Genomic DNA, 12,896 nt, shown 5'->3' with positions numbered 1-12,896 from the left:
TATTTCTCTATTTTCCATCATCAACTCTTCTTGGCTTTGACTCCACAGAACTTCATACCCTGGTTTATCCCTCCCCAAAGGTTCCTCCCCACCCTTTGCAAGGACAAGCTAATCACTTGAAATCTCATCACTATGAAGATTGACTCAAGTCAATATTGATACTCAGCATCTCAATTCACCCTCAGTTGTCTCTCCCCTCATATTGGAGTACTGAAAGGCAAAGAATTAAACATCTTCCAAAACCTTCCCTTATAGAGGGTTTACAGTCTTTTAGGTAACTTTCCATTCTTTTTTCTTTTTTAAAAAATGTTTTCTTTTATATTATTACAATAATCTTGTTGTGAGAGTAATCATAAACCCCCCTCCCCCACCATGGATGAGAAACTCAAAGAATAATAAAAAGAGAGAAAAAAATGTACTTCAGTCTGTGTTCAGATTCCGATGACTCTATCTCTGAGATGAGTTGCCTTCATCATCATAAATCACCAAACAAGTTAATTCAAAATTTTCTCATAGTTGCTATTACTAGCTGTATTTCCCTCCACTATATTCCTTTCCATCCTACTCTCATTTATTCTATTCTTTCTCTCTTTTCATCCTGTCCCTGCTCAGAAGTGTGTTGTATCTGAGTACCCTCTCCCACACTCTTCCCTCTCTTCTATCACCTATTCCCTCCTTCCCTCCCTCCATTCCCTCTTATCCCATCCCTTTTAACTCATTTTTCTCTAGGGTAAGATATAGTTCTATATCCTATTAATTGTGTATATTATTCATCAGAAGTAGCCATTTCTGATGAGAATGGCTCACTCATTCCCCCTTGTCTTCCCCCATTGCATTCCATTGTAAAAGCTTCCTCTTGACTCCTTTGTGAAATATCTTCCTCCTCTCCTTTCCCTTCCCCCAGTACTTTCCTTTATCATCCATTGACTCCATCTTTTTTACTATATTATACCATTATATTCAGCTCCTTCCTGTGCCTTGTCTATATATGCTCCTATAACTGCTCTTATGAATGAGAAAGTTCATATGAGTTATCAGTATCTTTTCCCCCTGCAGGAATACAAAGAATTCAACATCACTAAGTTTCTATAGTTAGTCTTTCTCATCCACCCCCTCTGTGGTTCACCTGATTCCTGTACTTGGAGATCAAACTTTATGTTCAGCTCTTGTTGTTTCAACAGGAAAGTTTGAAAGTCCCCTGCTTCATTGAAACTCCATCTTTTCCACTGAAAAATGATGTTCAGTTTTGCTGGGTAGCTGATTCTTGGTTGTAAAACAAGATCCAGAATATCATATTCCAAGACCTATGAGCCCTCAATATAGATGCTGCCAGATCCTGTGTAATCCTGATTATAGAGCCACAATAATTGAATTATTTGTTTCCTTGCAGCTTTTAGTTTCCTCTTTGACCTGGGAGTTTTGAAATTTGGCTATAATATTCCTTTAAGTTTTTCCTTTTGGTATCTCTTTCATGAGATGATCAGTAAATTCCCTCAGTTTCTATTTTACCCTCTGCTTCTAGGATCCCAGGGTAGTTTTGCTGTATTATGTCTTGCAAAATGAAGTCTAGGCTCTTTTTCCTGGTTATGACTATCAGGTAGCCCAGTAATTTTTAAATTCTCTCTTCTGGTTCTGCTTTCAAGGTCAATTGTTTTTACAATGAGATATTTCACATTTTCTTCTAATTTTTAGTTTTTTTTGGTACAATTTTATTTCTTCCTAGGTTCTCACAAACTCATCCACTTCCTTTAGTTCCATTCTGCATTTGAAGGAGTTATTTTCTTCAGAGAGCTTTTTTTAATATCCTTTTCCAGCTGGCCAATTGTGCTTTCTAAGGCATTCTTCTCCCCATTTTCCTTTTGTGTTGCTTTTTCCATTTGGCTTACACTTGTTTTTAACATATCATTTTCTTCAGTATTCTTTGTATTTCTTTCACCAAGTTGCTGACTTGGTTTTTGTGATTTATCTGCATCACTCTCATTTCTCCTCCAAATTTTTCCTCATCCTCACTTAGTTGCTTTTCAAAGTCTTTTTTGATTTCATCCATAGCCTGAGTCCATTTTCTATTTCTCTTGGAGATTTTGGATGCAAAAGTTTTCAAATTTGTCATCTTCTGAATCATCCATGGGACCAAGTAATTTTCTATGGTCATATTCTTCTTTTTCTGTTATTTACTCATTTCCCCAGCCTATGACTGATTTACCACACTTCCAAAACTTTGTGGGGTTTTGAGGACAATCCACAGGGATCTTAATTCCTCCAAGGTCTTATGAGAGGCTTCAGGCCCTGCCCTCTGCCCTGGAGCTGTGAGGATGGTCCCTGTTTGACTATGATGATTGGGAGCCCAAACTGCAACCCGGATCTGAGTGTGGGCAAACAGCTGAGTCCTGCCCCAGAGAGAATAGAGAGATTTCTGCAGTCTCCCCCTACCCCTTTACCATCTATGGTTGAGAGGCTGAAAGTTCTGGATGTGCTGGGTGGCTATGCCATCTCCCACTGCAGGTTCTCACTGAAGGGGTGCTCTGAGGCAAATGCTCTGTTCTGCACTCATTCTGGTACAACAGAGTTCTCTCACCACCTCTTCCAGCTTTTCCTGTTAATTAAACCACCCCCTCTGCCATGGACTCAAGTGTCCAGCTTGGTTGTGCTGCACTGGTGGAACAGACTTGTCCTGGAGATCTTCTAAATTGTCTTGGACTGAGAAATTTCAGTCTTTCTGTGGGTTCTTCCCCCCAAGATTTTGTCTAGAGTCATAATTTGATGGCTTTTGGAGTTTTGGGGGAATGAGTTTCCGGGAATTCCTGCCTTCGTGCCTCAATCTTGCCTCTGCTCCATAACTTTCTTTGCTATCAACACCTCTTCTTGGCCACCTCCTGGTAGACACCCCATTCTCCAATTTTTCAGCTTCCATTTATGTGTTAGCTTCCCCCCCAGATTGTAAACTTCTCCAGGACAGGTACTGTCTCTTTTTCTAATTTGTATCCCAGCACTTAGGACAGTGACTGGCACATAATAGATGCTTAATAAGTGTTTATTGAATTGAATTGAAAGTCTTGTCTCTAGGAATCTTTTATAAGATAAAACTGAAAATGTTTTTTCTGGACATAGAATTAAAGAAGTTTGATGAGTTCTCCATCTAAATAATCCATTTACCTCTTCATGACATACCCAAATTCTGCTCATCCAGTAAGGCCTAGTTCAAATTCAATCTCTTCCCTGAAGACATCTATAATCACCCTGTTTTGCCTCTTCTCAATCTCTTTAGGGTTTACTATTTCTAAAAAGATTTTTGGCACCTATAATTTTTTTCTCCTTAATGGGCAGTATTATTGTTTACTTTTTCACATGCATCTTTTATTTCTGAATTAATTCCTTTTTTTTTTTTTTTGGTTCATTTATTTGTTTGGCTTCTTGTAGTCACAGTTGGTGATCTGATGAAGATTACAGTGTCTGTGACTAAATTGAACTCAGATCCTCCTTACTCCAGAGCTGTACTATTTAACTGCTCCTAAGAATTTGTTGTTGAGTAAAAAACTGAATGAAACAAAGTTGAATGTTTGAACGTTCTTCTAGGACTGGATTTTCTGTGATTTTTGTTACAAACTTAAAAATCTTACTTAAAGAGCATTTCACTATCTATAATATCAACAAGTTTCACAAAATTTAACATCATTACCATTTTCTCTGTACAAAAAGAACATAAGTTGGAATTTCTCTGAACAGAAGCTCTTCTAAGTCACAATTTTGATAACTATAAAATGACAGGAATTGAAAGTTCTGTGATTCTATACAATAATTGGAAATTTAGGAATGAATTTTTTCACAAAACAGAAGAAATTTTAGTATATCAAAAACATTTCCAGGAAAATCTTTATTTTTCTTATCCCTTTCCCTGTATTCAATTTTACTGCCCTTAACCACCCACACACCTGATGTTATCATTGTCACTTGACTTGTGACTTCCATCTAGAACTGCCAACCATCATTTAGGAAGGGGGATACATGCTGAGTGTGCAAGAGGGAAATATTACACAAAGAAGCACCATGCTGTTGGTGCCAATTAAAAACACTCCTCAGTATTTTCACTTACAGCTCTCTCCATTTTCCTCTTTGGTTAACCATTCAATTCAACAAACAGTTATTGGGTCTCTGTGTGCACAGCCCTTTTTCCTTTGCTCAGTTATAATTTACTTGTTGCTTCTTTTTTATTTCCCTTCACTATGCTGTAGTTTTGTGAGGCCTCTTTTTGATGACTGCTGGTAAATTGAAAAGTTTTAAGTCAAAGGAGTTAGTTCAAATCCAAAATTTGTCTGGAACAAGGCCCTTCTTTCTACCTAGGTCGACCTCTTTATAAAATGGAAAGGTTGGACTAGTCAGAGATCCTTAACCTGAGGTCTGGAACATTTCAAAAAATATATTTTGATAACTATTTCAAATAATTGTCTTCTTTTTTTCAATCCAATCTATTTTATAAATTTTAAAACATTATTTTGAGAGCAGATACTAGTTTTGCTAAATTGCCAAAAGGGTCCATGAAACTAAAAAAGTTAGGAGCTCCAAGACTGGAAGTTCTCTATGATCCCTTCTAACTCTAAATTCTTAAGTACAGTCTTCTAAATTTCTTGTCTGGTTGTGGTAGTGGTGGTGGTGGTGGTGGTGGTGGTGGTGGTGGTGGTGGAGTGAGTGAGTGAGTGTGTGTGTGTGTGTGTGTGTGTGTGTGTGTGTGTGTGTGTGTTGTATGTATGAAAGAGAGAGAAAGAAAGAGAGAGAAATTCAAGAGAACAAAAATTCCCAATTTTGATGTTCCAGATTTCCTTTGATTGCAAAGCAATTGACCATAATTTCATGTGGAAAGATTAGAAGTAGAAAGAAGATGGTTGCAGAAGAAAAGATTTGAAGGCAACTACAAACAGAAAGAAGGAACTTTGACCCAATGGCAGATGTTTCCTTAACTTCTGAACACATAATTTTGCAGGTTGGGTTGTTTCCCCTTCACTTTTTCCATCTTCTGAATTCATGAGAATAATAATGACACATAGGCCCAGAATTTTCTGAAAATGAATATTTTTGTGTTAATAGCCCTTGGCTTTGCCACAGGACCTTCATCCAACTATCCATTTAATACAACTTACCAGAAAACATCATTCCAATCTTTATCATCTACCAATTTTGGGGAAAAAAACTCTTTTCATGAGCCTAGTGTAGCCATTAGAATTATTTGAATTATAGGTGATAGAACATTTTATGTTTCCTGCTGAGAAAAGGTTCCAATTTTTAAGGCAGAATATTAAAGACATTCTGAGAGAAATTGTTAATGAATTTAGAGGAAACCCATGATATTCAAATCTGACAATGACCTTATAATATTTTTCCACTTTGATATGAATTTACAAAGTAAAGATGACTGGTCCTTTAGTTACCTTATTGTATAATGAATGAGAAGATTTAAAATTCAATGTTTTAAAGACATTAGAGTTTCATTTCTATCAAAAATCCCCTAAAGCCATAGCATTTGGTATGGGTTAAAGTTTACTGGAATTTTTTCTTAAACTTTTCTTGACATCAGTTACAGAGCGACAGCATCCTTTCTAAAAGTAATATCACAGTCGAGTGGTTTATAACCCCACTAGCAAGTCATATGGACTAATAATCCCTTGTGTTACTGTGACAGCATCTCCATCTTTGTATCCTAGCCAAACATTCAATTTAAGAATACTGCTGGCCTCCAGAAAGAAACGGACTTGAGAAGCTGCCAAACAGAACACAGTTTTGATCTGTATTTTATTTCTTTGCTCAACTCCAGATGCATGGATTAATGATTCATTCACCACAAATTACTTCCTCTCCCTCCTCCAAGTCTAGCTTCTGGCACCTTTGCCTCAAGAATTAAGAAAAACTCATGTCACATCTTATCTTCCCCCAAATCCCAGATCATGGAATCCCAGATCAAAGATCATCTAGTCCAATCCCTTAATTTTGTAAATGAACTCAGGTCTGTAAGGATTAGTCAGTTTTATACAAAGTTATCTTTACATCTATTATCTTCTGACTTACAACTGAGGATACACTTCTGTCATTTAAAAATGACTCTTTCATCTAACTTTCCCAACATTTCTTGTTTACAAAATAATTTCTCTCCTTTTTATATTCAAATTCTCTTCTAAAACTCATTTTCAAATGAAATGGATTACTATGTCTGACCTTATTAAACTTGATCTGTGAATGGAAGGGAATCCAACTCAACATTCCACTTAGATTTTAAATGATCTGTATAGAGAGGCTGCTAGGTGGCGCAGTGGATACAGCACTAGCCCTAGAGTCAGGAGTACCTGAGTTCAAATCCGGTCTCAGACATTTAATAATTACCTCACTGTGTAGTCTTGGGCAAGTCACTTAACCCCATTTGCCTTGCAAAAACCTAAAAAAAAATGATCTGTATAAAACATAAATATAAGAAATGCTAAAAATAATAAAATGAATCAAGGCTGTTAAGGAAAAAGAATTCAAATATGAAACATTTAGTAATGGCAAATTTTGTTTTTTGTTTCTTAAAAATTTATTGGGGTGAAAAGGAGGTTCAAAGAAGAAATAAGATTTAGGATTGTATGGGGCAGTGAAAATGATAGCTGACAAAGGTGTTCAATTCTTAATTTTAGTATATTTCTTCTGAAAAAGAGAATGACTTCTGCCATTTTTTTTAGTTTTTTTTTGCAAGGCAAATGGGGTTAAGTGGCTTGCCCAAGGCCACACGGCTAGGTAATTATTAAGTGTCTGAGACCGGATTTGAACCCAGGTACTCCTGACTCCAGGGCCAGTGCTTTATCCACTGCGCCACCTACCTGCCCCCAGTGCCACCTAGCCACCCCCTGCAATATTTTGAAAGAACAAAAATTACTAACAGAGAATTGATACCCCAGATAAGTCAGGAAATAGAAAGAAACAAACCTACCAGCCCTTGATGAATTCAAGTCACCCAGACCAGATGAATGATAACTTCTGAATGGGATTGAAAGATTGTAGAAAATAGTAGAGATATTCCTGGATTGAAAAAAGGCAAACATCATCTCTTTAAAAAAAAAAAAGGGAAAGGATAGTATCTGAAAAAATTGACCTATGAGGGGCGGCTATGTGGCCCAGTGGATAGAGCACTGGCCTTGGAGTCAGGGGTACCTGAGTTCAAATCCGGCCTCAGACACTTAATAATTACGTAGCCGTGTGGCCTTGGGCAAGCCACTTAACCCCATTGCCTTGAAAAATCTAAAAAAAAAAAAAATTTTAATTGACCTATCAGTATGATTTTCATTCTTGGGAAAAATCAGATTACTAAAGCAATTGTGAACATCTAGAAAAAGAAGCACAGATTTTAATTAGCCAATTTGAATTGATCACGAACAAATACTACCAAAACTAAAACTATTTCTTTAACTGATAGGGTTATGAAACTGGTAGCTGAGAGGAAATGCCATAATTTTGTACACTTTAAATTAAATTCAGTTATTTACATACACACATATTCAGAAATGCTTGCATGACTAGATTAATGGACAGCCCATTATATTCAGCAGGTGGTCTCCCATAGAGTATCCCAGGAATTTATATTTGGTTCTTGTTTAACATCTATCCATAACTTAGATGAGAACACCTTTCAGATTTTCAGATGAGACAAAACTGGAAGGTATTGATAACACTTCAGATGATATAGAATCTAAAATGACCTTGACAGATTAGAACATTGTCCTGAATCTAATAAGATAAATGTCAAAAATTCAAAAAAGATAAATGTCAAGAATTACTCTTGGATTTAACATATCACAAGATGGCAGAAGTATGTCTGGAAAACAGTTTGACTGAATAAAATCTAGGGGTTTTAGTGGACTGGGAGATCAAAATGAGTCAGCAAAAAAAATATGAGAGTCAGTAGTACTATGTAGCAGCCAAAACAGCTGAGATGAACTCCATTAAGAGAGATAAGGTCAGAGATCCAGAATAAAAAGGTGAGAGTGCTTCTGCCCCTTGTCCTAGTCAAATCTACATTTGGAATTATCATGTTCAGCACTGCATACCAGGGATTAGGAAAGATTGGAATATATCCACAAGAAAGTATCTAGCTAGTGAAAGACCCATGAATCCATGGTAGATGGAGATCAACAAAAGGAACCAGATGTGTACAACCTAGAAAGAAGTCTAGGGAGGGGGTTTGTGATAGCTGTACTCATATGTCAGTCTTAAGAGGTTGATGAAGAGAATTAGGTCTTGTTCTATTTGGCCCTAGAAGACAGAACCATAAGTAATGGGTAGAAATCTCAAAGGGTCACATTTGGGTTTACCATCAGGAAAAAAGTTATCAATCATTATAGCTATTCAAAAGGAGAATCAATTGCCCTGGGGTTCCCACTCTGTAGAGGCCTTCAAGGAGTAGCTGTATGATCTCTTCCAGGGGTATCTTATAGTGCAGATTCCTTTTAGGAAAAAGGTTATGGTTTTTGGAGTCCCTTCCATTTGTAAAAATTGGTGGCTCTATGAATCACTTACACACACACACACACACACACACACACATACACAAACACACAAACACACACATACTCTCACAGCACCAAACAATGGAAGCAGAGTACTTCAATTTGGTGATCATACCACTGTGTTATACCATGAAAATTTCTCTTTATGACTGAAAAAATAGCAACTAGAATTTTTCTAAATTATTATTTCCTGTATTTCTGGGGATTTTCCCTCCTCAACCTTTCTGCTTTACAAGATTAATTACGTTTTCCTCCTCTCTGGGTTTTTGTCATACTGCTCTTTTCTCTTTTGCCTCCTTTGTGTTTGACCACTCCTTTTCAGTCCCCTTTGCTAATATCCAATATCCACAACAAGGCCCCTAATTGTGGGTGTTTACCAAGGTTTTGCCCTAGGTTCTCTTTTTTCTCTAACCTATACAGGTAACCTTATGAATGGTAGCCTCATTGAATCCCATAGGTTTCTCTATTATCTCTGGGCAAATCACTTATAGATTGAGCTGTCTAGACCTAATCTCTTCCCTGGGCGCCAGTTACATTTTGCCAATTGCCTATTGAACATGTCAAAGTAAACGTATCAGAGATAGCTTAAACTCTCAACAGGTCTAAAACTGAATGCATTATCTTTTCCCCAAATCCTCCCTTTTCTAAACTTTCCTATTTTTATTGAAGTGGCAGCATCCATCTATCTCCCAGTGTATTAACTGTGCCATTATCTTGGACTGCTAATTCTCCTTTACCCCACATATCCAATAGTTGTCAAACCTTGCTCCTTCTACCTTCACAAAATCTCTTAAACCTCATCTCTCCATCAGATCCTCATTGCCTCTCATCTAGATTATCTCAACAGCATCTTATTTTGTCTCCCTGGATCAAATCTCTCCTCACTCTAGTTCATTCTATACTTTTCTACAAAAGTAATTTTTTTAAACATAAATCTGACATGTGACTCCCTTATTAACCAATTGCAGCAGCTTCCGAAAACCTTTAGGATAAAATCTAAATCACTCTGTTTAGTTTTTAAAGCCTAAGGCAGTGTGCCCCAGGCTTTCTATTTTTCCAACCTTTTTTACCCTTCTCCCTCTTTTTCCATTCTCTTCTCTCTCTTACCCTATCTAGTTTCCTCTATCTCCATCTCTCACTCTGTCTTTCTCTCTCCTCTCAGTTTCCTTCTTCCCCCTCCTCCCCCCTCCTCCTCCTCTCTCAATAAACTCCTGACCTCTTCAGATTCTCCCTACATCTAGGAAAACCAATGAGAACCCAATAACATCCTCTTTCTTGGCTTCCATGAAATTGTTTAGGAGACTTCTGAGGACTGAGAACACATTCAGGTAGAAATAGGTTTCAAAATATATTTTAAAACATAGACCTCAGAAAAGAATGCAAGCTTTCCATCATATCATTTTAGATAGGTCCACTGAAATAATCACTGTGACCCAACTGTTGATTAGAAGAGCATTTTTCACAATTCAAAATGATATATGTTTCCCAAGGATAATTTTTTTCTCTTGCAATCATAATTCCTGCACTGCTACTATTTCAATTAAACTTGATCCAGTGGGAATCTTATAAATTTTGGGCATTGTTTCCTTTGTGTGATGTTCCTTTGTAAGGAAATTTTATTGCAGTTAGCCAGAAATTGGGAGAGAAGAAATTACTTAGACTTTTGGCCAAGATCAATAGCAATAATTTGTTACATCTTACAAAGGAAATACATTTTGGGAGATGGGGAACATGTTATCACCAAAAATTGTTAGATTCACAACTTTCTGATACTTTCTGATAGCTCTTACATGCAATATTTAAAACATGAATCAAAACTTGGTTATCAAAAATATGTATGTACAATGCTAACCCAACTGTTCACTACTGAGGAGAGGTGAGTGGGAAGGGAGGGATAATGGAAGGAAATTTTGTAACTTAAAAATATACATGTACATATGGATGAAAATAAAATAATTAATCAATTTTTTAAAAAACATGAATCAGCACATTGTATTCATTATCTTATTTAATCTGCCCAACCATTCATTCATCTAAAGCATATATCAAGAGTCAGGATTGTAGGTTGAGAGACGGAAGGGATTCATAGATCTTCTAACCCAACTCCCCCCTCATTTTACTGATGAGGAAAGCAGCACAGAGAAGAGATTTCCTCAAGATTATACAGGTAGTAAGCAAATAAAGCAAAATTGGACTTCAGGTCTTTTCACTACAAATCCAGAGCTCCTTCTGCCATACCAACTATTGTAGAGATTCTGAAAGTCTAGATATAAACCAAATGCTATCCCTCCCAGGTTTAAGTCATTTGTAAATTTGATAAATGTGTCATTTATGCCTTCATTCAAACTACCATCAAACAGTTCAAGATCAAGTATCAAATCCTGGGGTACTCCATTAAAGACTTCCATCCAAGTGAATATACCATAGTAAAAAAAAATAGAAGCATCCATTTAGAACTGGAAGGGACCTCTAAAGATATTAAACTCATATTTCTTATTTTGTAATTGAAGGCACTCCAAGGTTATGTGAGCCCAGGATCATATTTTCCTGAGTTAGCATTTGAATCCAAGTCTCTTTGCCTCCAAATCCAGTTCCCTTTCCACTTTACCATTTTTGTTGTTTAATTGTTTTCAATAATGTCTAATTCTTCATGACCTCTTTTGGGTTTTCTTGGCAGAGATACCATAGAAGTTTGCCATTTTCTTCCCCAGCTCACTTTACAGATAAGGAAACTGTAAACAGGGTTAACTGACTTGCCCATGGTTACACAGTTAGTAAGTGTCTGAGACTAGATCTGACCTTTGGTCTTCCTGCCTCCAGACCCAGCACTCTCTCCACTGTGCCACTTTAGCTGCCCAATACTTCAATATATTGATTCTCAAAGACAATGGCAGATGCATCCACTCAGTTTTAAATCCACCTAACTTTATGATTATTTTGTCCATATCTCTTAACCTTATTAATAAGAATGGCATGACTTTGTGAACTGCTTTGATATATCTGTGTAAACAAGGTCTATACCTTTCTTCTGAATCAGTCTAATAACCCTGTCCAGAAAAGAAATAATTGGGTTAGTCTGACATGATCTGTTTGCTGACACTTTTCAATCACTGATTTTATTCCAAATACATGATTCCCAAATCATCTACTTAAATGAGAGCTGTAACTTAGTGAACTGTTTTTGGGGCAATTCTGTTGGGGAGGGGCACAAATAGAATATTTTGGAGTGAGTTGGTGCAGTTGATAGAAATAGCCAGGGTGAATGAAGCACAGGACAAGGAAGAACTGTGGGGAAAGAACTTGTGTCTCTTGTCACCCTTCCTCTAGAGTGGACCACTTAAGCAAGGAGTGGTTGCTAGAATTTTGATGGGAATTGCTTGCTCATTGCAGTCTATACTTTCTTCTCTATGATGAGAATTGAATTGGCAATGTTGAATTCTGCAATGCTCACACCTTTCCCATTAAACATGAATATTCCCCCAATCTCTTATATGCCACAATTCTCATCAAAGACTTCAGATGAAAAGAAATCAATATTCTTTACAATTCTCCTAGCTAAGAACTCTGTAAACTGCAGTCCTGGGTAAAGAAAGCTAGTGGCTTCACTAAACATTAGTATGAGCCACTGTGCCGCCTGCTGGCCAGTATTGACCTCTACACCTAGACATCATAATATGCTACACTGGATTGTACAATGTAGCAACCTATAGCCTTGACTCTAGAATCTGTTATAATTCATTTAAATTGTTTCATCTGCCCAGTTTTTTTCTTCCTACTAAATTTCTTACTTCTTCACAAGACACTGCCTCTGAGCACAGCTATGACTTCCAGTTTAGTCTAAGCTAGGTTTATTCCTAAAATACCCCCCCATCTTTTTCCATCTCCTCTTTTTCCCACCATCCTGCAATTTAGCCATTTGCTTACATTTCTATCTGAAATTGTTTAATTGATAATAGATACTGTTGTTTGAAAAGAACTAGAAATCATCAAGAAGATCCTGCTTTACTGTAATGACTAATCATTTTCTCATTTAGACTGTGTGAATTCAGACACTAGGAAAGACTCAGAAGTGAAAAATACATAAAAGCCGCAACAGAATGATTGTATGAATCTAGTACCATTTTGGCAACAGCATGAAGTCATCATTCCCTACCTTTCCATTCCCAAAGAAGTACATTCATTAAGCAGAATGACATATGTGATTTTGTTTGCTGTCACAACAAATTAAAGAACCATTTAAGCTAAAAAAATATAATCTTGTTTTCTACTAGAAAAATAAAATGTTTTTATGATCATGTGTATAAAGCAAGATAAGCCTTTTCACAAAAATCTTAATAGATCATCTCTAAATACTAGCATTATTGTATTCTTTCA

This window comes from Macrotis lagotis, chromosome 1, assembly GCF_037893015.1.
Source record: "Macrotis lagotis isolate mMagLag1 chromosome 1, bilby.v1.9.chrom.fasta, whole genome shotgun sequence".
NCBI lineage: Eukaryota > Metazoa > Chordata > Mammalia > Peramelemorphia > Peramelidae > Macrotis > Macrotis lagotis.
Note: the sequence above shows the minus strand (reverse complement) of the source record.